Raw genomic sequence first — 12,886 nt, forward strand, 5'->3', positions numbered from 1 at the left:
ACTGTGCATATACCCTGAGAAAACCATAATTCAAAAAAAGTTATGTACCACAATGTTCATTGTAGCTCTATTTACAATAGCCAGGACATGGAAGCAACCTAGGTGTCCATTGACAGATGAATGGGTAAAGATTATGTGGCACATATATACAATGGAATATTACTCAACCATAAAAAGAAATGAAATTGAGTTATTTGTAGTGAGGTCGATGGACCTGTCTGTCTGGCAGAGTTTAACATACAGAGTGAAGTAAGTCAGAAAGAGAGAAACAAAATACCGTATGCTAGCACATATATAAAGAATCTAAAAAAAAAAAAAAAAAGAATGGGTCTGATGAACCTAGGGGCAGGACAGGAATAAAGATGCAGATGTAGAGGATGGACTTAAGGACACGGGGAGGGGGCAGGGTAAGCTGGGACGAAGTGAGAGAGTGGCATGGACATATATGCACTACCAAATGTAAAATAGTTAGCTAGCGGGAAGCAGCTGCATAGCACAGGGAGATCAGCTCAGTGTTTTGTGACCACCTAGAGAGGTGGGGTAGGGAGGGTGGGAGGGAGACACAAGAGAGAGGAGATATGGGGATGTATGTATATGTACAGCTGATTCACTTTGTTATAAAGCAGAAACTAACACACCATTGTAAAGCAATTATATTCCAATAAAGATGTTAAAAAAAAAAGAGAACAAGACCCCTCAAAAGTCTGCTCTCTCTAGTAAGAGGTCCAGGAAAGAGATAGTCTAGAAAGACAGAAAACTTTTACATACTGCCTGCTCTATTCCAGCCAAATACCACAGAAATAATTGTGGTATCACACCCACTCATGTCAGCAAAAAAACCAGCTGGGAGATTGAGACCTCCACCCTTGCCTGGCTGTAATCAGGCACCCACAAGTCCTTCCTGAGGTAGGATTGGAAAGGAAAAGAGAGAGCCAAGACTCTCATCCCACCAGCCCTTGTATCCAAGGCTCTGTATCTGTGGATTCAACCAATTTGAGATCATGTAGTATGGTACTATTTATTGAAAAAAAGCCAGTCTATAAATGGACATATGCAGTTAAAATACATGTTGTTCAAGGGTCAATTGTATATGACAATTCTGGAAAAGAGAAAACTATGAAGACAAGAAGACTGACAGTTGTTGGTAAGGGTGTGAGAGAATGAATAGGCACAGCTCAGAGGGCTTTTAGGGCAGTGAAAATACTCTGTATAATATTGAAATGATGTATACATGTCCTTATGCATTTGTCTAACTATAGAATGTACAACACCAAGATGAACATTAAAGTAAACCCCGGACTTTGGGTGATTATGATGCATCAGGTTGGTTCATCATTGGTAAAAAACTGTACCAGTCTGATGAGTGTTGTTGATAATGGAGGAGACTGTACATTGTGGGAACGGTGGATATATGGGAAACTTCTGCACCTTTCTCTAAATTTTGTTGTGAATCTAAAACTGCTCTAAAAAAGAGTCTTTTAAACAAATGAAATGCTCTAAAAAATAGTCTTTTAAACAAATGAAATGAGAAGTTTTCTCTTTCTACTTAACTTCAAGATTTCCTGTGGCTACAGAAATCAAGACTGTGTGGTATTGGTGGAGCCACAGATAAATGGAACACAATACAGAACCCAGAAATAGCCTCACAATTGATTTTTGAGAAAGATGCCAAAGCAAGTCAATGAAGGAAGGATAGCCTTTCCAGCAAATGGTATGGAACAATTCAACAATCATATATTAAAAAAAAAAAAGAACCGAGAACTAAACTTCACATCTTACACAAAAATAACTCAAAGCAGATCACGGAATTAAATGTAAAATGTAAAACAATAAAAATTTTAGAGAAAAACATAGGAGAAAATCTTCAGAATCTCAGGGTAGGCAAAGAGTTCTTAGACTTGTCTCCAAAAATATAATCTATAAAAGAAGAAACTGATAATTTTGACTTGATTGTAATTAAAAACTTTTGCTCTGCAAAAGACTGTTAAAAAATGAAAAGACAAACTACAGAGAGGGATAAAATATTTGAAAATCACATAGTCAACAAAGGACTGCTTTCTAGAATGTATAAACAACTCTCAAAAGTCAACAGTAAAGAAATAAACAATCTAATTAGAAGATGTATAAAAGACATAAAAAGACATCTCACTGTAGAAGATATACAGATGGCAAATAAAAACATGCAAAGCTATTCAACATTATTATCTGTTCATGAAGTGCAGGATAAAACCACTCATCAGAATGGCTAGAACTTTTTAAAAAATGACAACATCAATACTGGCATGGATGTGGAGAAACTGGATCATTCATATGTTGCTGATAGTAATGGAAAATGGTATAGCCACTCTGGAAAAGTCTGGAAGTTTCTTAAAAAACTAAACATGCGGGCTTCCCTGGTGGCGCATTGGTTGAGAGTCCACCTGCCGATGCAGGGGACACAGGTTCGTGCCCCGGTCCGGGAAGATCCCACATGCCGCGGAGCAGCTAGGCCCGCAAGCCATGGCCGTTGAGCCTGCGCATCCGGGGCCTGTGCTTTGCAACGGGAGAGGCCACAACAGTGAGAGGCCCACGTACTGCAAAAAAAATATATACAAAAATAAAAAACTAAACATGCAACTACCATATACCCAGCAATTGCATTCCCAGGCATTAATCCCAGAAAAAAAAAATGAAAACTTAAGTTCACTTAAAACTTGTACACAAATGTTCATAACAGCTCTATTTGTAATAGCCCAAATCTGGAAACAATCCAGATACTCTTCAATGGGTTAAATAAACTGTGGTACATCCTCACCATGAAATACTACTCAACAGTAAAAAAGAACAAACTGTGAACAGATGTCTCAACCTAGATACATCTCCAGAAAGTTATGCTAAGTGAAAAAAGCAAATTCCAAAAAGTTATTTACTGTATGATTTCATTTACACAACATTTTGAAATGATAAAACTATATAAATGAAGGGCAGATTAGCAGTTGTCTGGGGTAAGAAAGGAGGCATGGTTGAGAGTGAAGTGGGTGTTCCATGAAAGGCCACACAACATGGTGATGGAATGGTCTATATCCTACTGTACTGATATTAATATTATGATCGTGATACTGTACTGTGGTTTTGCAAGATGTTACCTTTGGGAGAAACTGGATATAGAACACATGAAATCCCTTTGTACTGTTTCTTGTTGCAAGTCAAGCTACAATTATTACAAAATAAAGAAGTTTAATTAAAAAAATAAATTGGAAATAAAATTTAAGGAACATTTGGAATAAATTTAAATAAAAGATTAAAGAAATAAAATACAGAACTAGCTTGCATTATATAAAACTCTAGTAAATATCATACCTGAATATACAAAGATATATGCATGCATATACAATGTCACTAAATAAAATATAACATATGGTTGCAGTCAAAAAAAGAAACAGCAAGTCTCAAAATGATACCAACTAACTTAACGGCATGCAAAAACAAAAATCGATCACTCTTAAACACACATTCAAACACTAAACAACATGACATTTACAATATACAGCCTCTATTAAAAATTTACCAGGCTTGTAAAAAAGCATAATTTTTTCCATAACCAAAAGAAAAAAAAAGAGAGACAAACACCAACATGACAGATATGAATGAACTAGCAGACTAACAATTTAAAAAGCTAATATTATTTTATTCCAAGTGCTCACAAAGATAGAGGAAAGCATGACTGTGATGAGAAGGGAAATGACTTAAGATGAAAAAATAAAAAAGGACCCAGATGAGACTTTCAGAAATAAAAAAATTGTAAATAAAAATAAAAGCACAGGATTAATAGCAGATTAGATGCTGCATAAGAAAAGATAACTGAGTTTTTTTTTAAATAGCAGTAGAAATTATCCACAATAAATGATAATGTAAGCAGAGCAGCAGCAGGAGAGGAAAGAAAAAGAACAGAAAATATTTTTGTAGAAATATAGACAGAGACTTTTTTTTTAATCAAATTGCATGACAACTATAAATCTACAGACCCTAAAAGCTTAACAAAGCCACCCAAAATAAATGAAAAGGGACAGCATTCAAAGTCAAAATTTTCTGAAAATTAGCCATAAGAGAAAATCTTTAAAAAGCAAGATAAGGGCTTCCCTGGTGGCGCAGTGGTTGAGAGTCCGCCTGCCGATGCAGGGGACACGGGTTCGTGCCCCAGTCCGGGAAGATCCCACATGCCGCGTAATGGTTGGGCCCATGAGCCACGGCCGCTGAGCCTGCGCATCCGGAGCCTGGGCTCCGCAACGGGAGAGGCCACAACAGTGAGAGGCCCGCGTACCGCAAAAAAAAAAAAGAAAAAAAAGTAAAAGGGGGAAAAAAATTGGAAATGCAAACACTAATCAAAAGAAATATGGAGTTGCTATGTTAACGTCAAACTAGCATTTCAAAATAAAGATTATTACAAGAGATAGATCGGGACATACTATAATAATAAGTAGCCTACAGAAATATGTGTAAACACATATTAGATATGTTCAATGTGCATGGAAAAAACCTTATAGAACTGGAAGGAGAAATAGACAAATTCATAATTATAGTTGGAGATTTCAGCAACTCCTCAGTAATTAGTAGAGCAATTAAATGAAAATCAATAAGCATGTAGAAGAACTGATCAAAACTACCAACCACACTAACCTAATTGATATTCACAGACCACTCCATCCAACAACGTGCCCTTGAAGGGCTTATGGAAAAGATAAGCCCTTAAAAGAGATCATACGATGAGCGATAAAGTAAGTCTTGATGATTTTAGAGAATTGAAATCATATAAAATAACTTCTCTGACCACCATGGAATTAAACTAGAAATCAGTAACAGATATCTGGAATATCCTCAAATATTTGGAAATCATATTACACTCTTACAAATAACCCAGGCATCCAAGAAGAAATTAGGAAATACTTTGAACTGAATGAAAATTCAAAACCAACGTATTAAAATTTGTGGATTGTAGCTTACTGCTAAAGCAATGCTTAATGAAAACTTTACAGCATTAAACGCTTATATTAGAAAAGAAGAATGGTCTTAAGGAAAATAAATGATCTCATTTTCTACCTCAAGGAACTATAAGATGAAGAGCAAATTTAACTGAAATAGTAAGAGCAAAGGATTTTTTTAAAGCAGAAATCAATAAAATTGAAAAAAGAGAGTCAATAAGGAAAATCAGTGAAACTAAAAACTGGTTTATAAATATATCAATAAAATTGATAAATCTCCAGTCAGACTGGTTGGAAAATAGAGAGAATGCATCAAATATCTGTATCACAAAAAAAGAAAGAGGGGATTTCACTACAGAACCTCTAGATATGAAAAATAAGGAGAAAATATTGTAAATAACTTCATTAAAATAAATTCAATGACTTAGATGAAATGGGAAAATTTCATGAAAAGGCAAATTATCAACACCAAAAAAAGAAGAAACAGAGTATTTGATATTTGTAAATCCCTCTAATTGAAGTCCTATATTCAAATTGTAGATGAAATTGGATTTACAGTTGAAAAACTTTACCACAAACAAAACTCCAGGCTGAGACGGTTTGTCCACGAATTCTACCAAACATATAAGGAAAAAATACCAATTCTACACAAACTCTTACACAACATGAAAAAAGGAAAGAGCACATTGCAACTCATTTTATGAGGCCAGCATTACTAAAATTGGACAAAGGCATTATAAAAACCTGTACACCAATATCCCTCATAAATATAGATGCAAAAAGAAAGACGTTCCTTCTATGCAACTTTCCAAAGCTTTCCTAGAATTAATCACTTCTTCTGTTTCATTTACAGCTTTCTGTCATTTATTATAAACTGCTGTTCATACATGTGCCTTTGTCAAAGAATTTCAGGCCAGTTGCCCAGCTCTTGCATTTAGTATTACCTGGTAAACAGACCTGTCATTGTCTTGATGCAAACCCAAAAGTGTTTGTTAGGTTTCTCTGACAGTGAGATGTTTCCTGTAAATGCAGACTGATTTCAGCTTAGATTTATGAAGTGAGCCAGGCCACGGGGGTGGCCACCACTTTGTGGATCCTGATAGATGAATTAACTGTAACAGTGTGTAAGTATGCAGGCCTTTTTCCTTGTGCTTTTCATCTTCCCTCTGGGTGTCACATTTGCTTTCCAAGCAGGAGGCAGGAAGAAAACAAAAGTGGAAAACAATCAGGGTAGCATTGTATCAGGAAAGCAAAAGCTTTTCCAGAACTCTCAGCTTATATCTCACCGGCCAGAACCCCATCACATGCTTCGCTAGCAGAAAAAGAGCCCGGGTGAACGTTTCCATCTGCAAACATCACCCCCGCCCCCAGCAAAGAAAACTGAGGTTCAGTCGACAAGGCAGAAGAGAGAATGAGTGTTGGGAGACTCAATAGCACTGTCTGCCACAGTTGTTCATTTCTGGTTTTTATACCCTTGTCCTCAGATAATATCCAAACTATTTCTACTTTTCACCTGTTCATTTATTTGATATATCAAATACAATGAGCTAAGAAAGATAAGTTAAAGGTAATAGAAATACCTATCCTATTGTGTTTTCATCTGTTTCTTTTCTTAAAATTTATTTATTGAGGTATAGTTGATTTACAATGTTATACAAGTTTCAGGTGTACAACACGATTCACAATTTTTAAAGATTATACTCCATTTATAAAATATTGGCTATGTTCTCTGTGCTGTATAATATATCCTTGTAACTGTTTTATTTTATACAGGGAGTTTGGATCTCTTAATCGCACACGCCTACCCTGCCCCTCCCTCCTTCTGTCTCCCCACTAGTAACCACTGGTTTACTCCCCATATCGGTGAGTCTGTTTCTTTTCTTAATATTCACTAGCTTGTTGTATTCTCAGATTCCACATATAAGCGATATTATACCGTATTTGTCTTTCTCTGTTTGACTTATTTCACTAAGCGTAATATCCTCCTGGAGGGTCCCTCCATGTTGCTGCAAAAGGCAAAATTTCATTCTTGTTATGGCTGTAGTCCATTGTGTGCCTATATATATCACATCTTCTTCATCCATTCATCTTTTTTTTTGACTCCAATCTTTATTTTATATTTTATTTTTTAACTGAAGTATAGTTAGTTTACAATATTGTGTTAGTTTCAGGTGATCCAGTTTTATATATATATACATATATATTATATATATATACTATATATATTATATATATATACACATACATATATATATTATTATTTTATTCTTCTCCCTTATAGGTTATTACAAGATATTAAATATAGTTTCGCATACAATACAGTAAATCTTTGTTGTTTATCTATTTTATATATGGTAGTGTGTATCTGTTAATGCCATATTCCTAATTTATCGCTCCCATCCCCTTCCTCTTTTGGTAACCATAAATTAGTTTCCTATGTCTGTGAGTCTGTTTCTGTTTTACAAATAAGTTCATTTGCGTTATTTTTTAGATTTCACTTCTAAGTAATATTATGTCGTATTTGTCTTTGTTTCTTGCTTATTTCCTGTTTTAATGCGGGTTTTTTCACTCTGGGTGGATTAGCGTCCAGGATAGATCCTCACTGTGGATTGCTATCTTTATCGTTATACAGTGGTTTTCTTTAATAGTTTTTGCGTTTTGTTAAAACTTGCTAGACATTAGTTGTACAGCTCTGCCTCATTTTTATGTTATTCCTTGGTACCTCACCACCTCTTCTATTAAAGTTATCCTTTCTATGTCTCTTTTTTGGATATATTCCTTAAATATCACCCTCTCCTCTTCTCACGCAAACTCAGTGTTTTGTTAGTTTATCATTAAAATATCTGATAACATTTGCATTCTGTTTTCTAATCACACGCCCCGCAGTTATTCAACTTTGTATCCCCTTTCAACCAGTTCAGTGCTGCCAACAGGCTTTTCCCTCTTTCTCCCCCTCCCCTACTTCCCTCCCCCTTCTTCCCTTTCTCTCCTTCTTCCTCTCCCTCCTCCCTTTCCTCCTCCTCTAGCTTCATCTTAGAACCCTAGTCATCTGTTTGCCCACAGCTTATTCTCTCATATGTCTGTTTTTTGTTTTGTTTTGTTTTGTTTTGTTTTTAAGGACTACTGGTATCTATATACCTTGAGTTCTTGGGTGCTTGAGAAGAACTGTCTTGACTTTATACTTGAGTAGCAGCTAAGTTGCATATAAACATCTTGAGTCACACTTTCATCACTAAGAACTCTGTAAACATTGCTCCTCTGACTTTCACATTTGCATGCTATGAAAATGCCCGGGGTCACCTTGCCTTTTTCCCTCGTAGAGAGAACTTGATTTTTCCCTGTGTGCCACAGAATTATCTCCATTCACTTTAGCAAATCACGTTAGAGTGGTTTTATTCTAAATTTGTTTTTCCTGGAACGTGGTGTACTCTCTCAAGCTCTGTATTTCAATCTTTTTCTTTCTTTAATTTTCACAAATTTTAAAACTCACTTAAAATGTTTGTCTTACATTTTCTCCCTTCTCTTTTCCAGGTGCAGTTATGATTATATGACCTGTCTTCACTACCAGTGATTCCTTCTAGAACCCTTTGTAATTTGTTTCTTTTCTGTTTCATCTTGGTCATTCTCTCAAATGGACTTTTTGCATCCCAGATGTGTCTTTAGCCATATATATTTTTTTGTTTCTGTAATAAGAGTCTTGTTTCCATAATAATTTTGATTTTCTCAGTTTTCTAATCTCTACTCTGAGCCCCTGTAGGTCTCCTTGGAGTTTTACTCTAAGAAAGGTCATTTTTTTCATTAACACCTTTGACTCCGTGGAGAACCAGTTGTTTATACATTTTTTTCGCTGTGCGGCATCATTTTTTTCTGGTATGTGTTCTCTACGAGACTTTTACTTTTCATGTTCTAACTTTCCATTTCTGGTTGGAGTCAATCTGGAAAGGTCGTACCTTATTTGATGACAAGTGTTCAGTGAATCACGTATTTGCAGGAGAGTGTTGGAGGTGGCAGAGGATTACGTTGAGTAGCTGGAGGTCTGAACTGTGAGCTTGTTTCAGCTTTCTTCTCCTGAGCCCTCCAAGACCAGTGGGCAGCATTTCCCACCTACCCTTCTACACAGCCACCCGCTTCTTTCAAAGGCGCGATCACTGTAAAGTTCCTCATTCACTTCTAACTCCCCTCCCATTTCTTCAAAACACACAGGGAGGTAGAAGTCTCCCAAATGCCACCAAGCCATACAAATCTTGTCCATCGGAGTTTTCTACCTGCTTTGGAGAATTCATCCCTCCATCCACAGTGCTCCTGGTTTGTGGAGCTGGATTACCTCCCGCAGGGTCCTTCTTTGTCCTGAATCTGACTCAGTCATTGGTACTTACATCCTTAAAGAGTATTTAGTGCTGCGGGGAAACGTTTGGGGGCAAAACAGCAAATGATTAAAAGGATGCAAAAAATCACTGAATTAGAAATGGACAGAAATTATCAAAATAGTAATGATGGTTATTATTTCTGAATAGCAGAACTATGAGTGTCTGTCATTTTTTATATTTTTAAATTTCCCACAAAAGCTACATAATTATTTGCATAACCAGAAAAATGTAATGCATTAAAAAAGGAGTGCAGCCGCTTGGCGCTCGCAAGTTCTACATATTTTTACCAAATCCACATGAATATTTTTATCAGATCCAGACCTAGGTTCCTCTGTAGCTCTTGAGTGGACATGTTCCACTTCCTCAGTCCCTGATCTATCAAATGGGCCTGAGGCTGAAAACAGATAAGCATTGATCCCTCCCACAAGCCATGAAAGGGGAATAGAAAATGTCTTGAACTTGCTGAGGGGAAAGAGCCTATCACCATTATGAGAACCATTTCTGACCATCTCAGATACACTGTTCATCCCTAGCTTATCCTCTGCTTTTGACTGAGTTACACCTCTGAGATGAATTTTCCTTGTTAAACAGAAGCACTGCAGATGGATGTAGAAATCGTCTAGGGAACAGACCTCACAGCTGGTGGCGCCAGGACAGCCTCTTCTCAAGGCTTTGAGCCCAGATCCCTCCTTGCTTGTCTCACCTTTCCCAGGAGAGCTGAGTGCAAAGGAGTGTGGCCCTCACTAACTCAGAAACACGAACAAGATGCTGAGAGTGGGACGGCAGATAGAGAAAGGGCCAGAGACAGAGGCTGAGAAACGACAGAAACACTTGTGACTAGGGTCCCTTCAAAAGTAAAGTTTCATACAGTTTCTGTATCATAAGAAAACATAAATATAGCAGCTGGCAGAAACTGGGCAATTGGTGAACTAAATTGAATGTTGAAGGATTTTAAATGCCCTAAAATGCCACTGTCTTGATACACATGTGTGATACACATGTGTGATACACACACACATGTACACTTGCGTACCATTTACAGAAAAACAGGTTTTTGCTCAATATAAGGAAGACTTTAACACGTAGAGGCTCTGTAGACAATGTGGACTGGCTGATGATGGAGAAAGTCAAATGAGACGACTTACAGACAACTTTGCCGCTCAGAGTTGAGTCTGTGCTGTGTTAATTCTTCACAGTAAATTCTGTCTTGACTCACCTGTGTGATAAGATCTCTTTACAAGTTATATTCAGTAATTTTAACTCCAATAAATCCAACCCAATCACATATTGCCCTTCAACAAGGCCACCAAATCACTGAACATGGCCAAAGGCAAAGATTATCTCTACATCATCTCTAGAGATTTTTCAGAAGCCCTCACTGGAAACAAAGAAGAGTCTGAAAAATGTTTAGAGGATTGTGGATGGCCAAGATTCCCACTGTTGGATCACCTTCTGGATTTTTTGTGCAAAATTTCAAGTTTTAAAATGAGAACTACTGTTTATGGATAGAAAAAAACTTTCAACAGGCACCTCATGTCATTAGATTAATTTTCTATGCACCTCGGGCAATTCTATTCATGGCAAAGCTATTCTTCTAGACCTGTCCCCAAGCAGGCCCTAAAATTAAGAAAGCCTACATCCCCCCAGACACAACCTCTGCAGGCTGGAAGGCAGAGCCCCTTACGTTTGCCCCAGGCACCTCTGACTCTGTGCCTGAACAAGGCAAGTGTGTGCTCTGAACATTAACACAGCCAGAGAGAAAACATCCCACAGGGCGAATCAATACCCAGCAAAGGATAATGGGATTCCTGTTCAGGCAGCTGTGTCCTGCCCCCTCCCATTAGCACCTGTCAGCAGAGCAGGCAGGGCGGGTCCACGGGCAACTCGCCTTACAGCTCAGCCCTCGGGATGGTCATTAGCACCAGCCGCAGAGGCACCCCACGTGGCCAAATAGTGTCCTTTTCTCCTTAAATGCAGACAAACAATGCCTTCTCTTCTAACAGCTGGCACAGACCTTGTCAATCTTTCTTGTTTCACTTCTATTTTTCCCTTTGTGCAGTGTGTAAGGAGAGACTGCGGGAAGGTAGAAATTAGGTTATTCATGTTAATTTCAGGACATGTTCTACTCAGGGGCTGAGAACCCATCTAAGCTGGCATGAGTCACTTAGAGGTAATCACGGGATGAAAATAATGCTCCACTGATTTTGTCAGCTGGTAAACAATCAGTATCTACCCTTTGGAGCTTTTTTATAACCATTTGCTGAAAAGAGGACTGAACAATCCCACGTGGCTAAAAATCTCTCTGTCCCTCTCCCCTCTCTTTCTGCCCCCCCCTTTCTTTTATTCCTTCCTCCTTTCCTTCCTTCCTCCCTCCCTTCTTTCCTTTTTTCCTTCCTTCCTTCCTCTCTCTCCCTTTCTTCCTCATCCTCCTTTTATTCCAAAGTAGGAATGGATGGCCATTGAAGGGAACACTTCTGATCACAGACAGAGTTAAGTGTGTTCTGTGACCTAGAACTAGAGGCCAGAGCCGGCCAGGTACTGCTCATTTGCCCTTACAGGTGAAGCTGCTTTAGAAATGCCTGTATGGTAAAGGGCCAGAAATTTTAACATCTTGCAGAAATGCATAATGAACTGAGATTTTTACCCAGACATTTTATATTCTACCCAGGAGAATTGAGAAGGTACTATTCGGCAGACTCCATTCAATATTTTCATTTTTGTCTTTTCTGACAGACTGGATGTTCCTCTTAGCAATACGTGTACATGGACTTACAATTCTGCCACATTCTCTCTTAAGACAATTCAAGTCGTTTAGTAATCGGGAGGAAAAAAGCAAAATTTCAGAATGTATTACATAATAATTATGTAATCACTCTCTCCCTCATATATTCACTCATTCAATCATTCACAAATATTTGTTGGGCACCTACTAAATGCCAGGTGCTTGCACACAAATGATCTCACTGTTAGTTGGGGGAATCTACTTGGGGAAGGAAAGGGAAGGTAGGTATTTTCACCAAATCTGGTCATTTTAAAAGAACTCTAGAAACCAGAGACCAAAAATTCTCAAATCTTCTACTGACAATGTAAATTAGCTCCAGAACCAATACCTCTTCACAATGAAAGGCTCTGCCTCTGGAGCATAGAGAAAAATTTTATTTCTCTCTCATCAGAAAAGTAATGCACATTAATTCCAGAAAGTATAAATAAGAAAAAGAAAAAAAAAATTAAGTACCTACGATCACCATCCAGAACATTTCGTAATTATCTTTCACGTGTGTGTATATGTGTGTTTTCTGTTATACCCTGAGTCATCTGAGATTGCTGATATCAAACCATTTGACATAGAAAATGGCAATGTGATATGGCTCAACCTAATGCTGTAGATAGATTCAAGGAAATGGGATCATAGCATTCATACTATTTATATCCTGCTTTTTAAACTTGAATTGTGTAGCATACTCTCCTTTTTCTGACATTAAACATGTTAATAGTTTGAAAGTAAACAAGCTAAATAATTTCCAATGGCTCACCATTTTCCATTTTATGGACATAAGATAA

The sequence above is a fragment of the Leucopleurus acutus genome (assembly GCF_964270905.1).
Source record: "Leucopleurus acutus genome assembly, chromosome: 12".
Taxonomy (NCBI): Eukaryota; Metazoa; Chordata; class Mammalia; order Artiodactyla; family Delphinidae; genus Leucopleurus; species Leucopleurus acutus.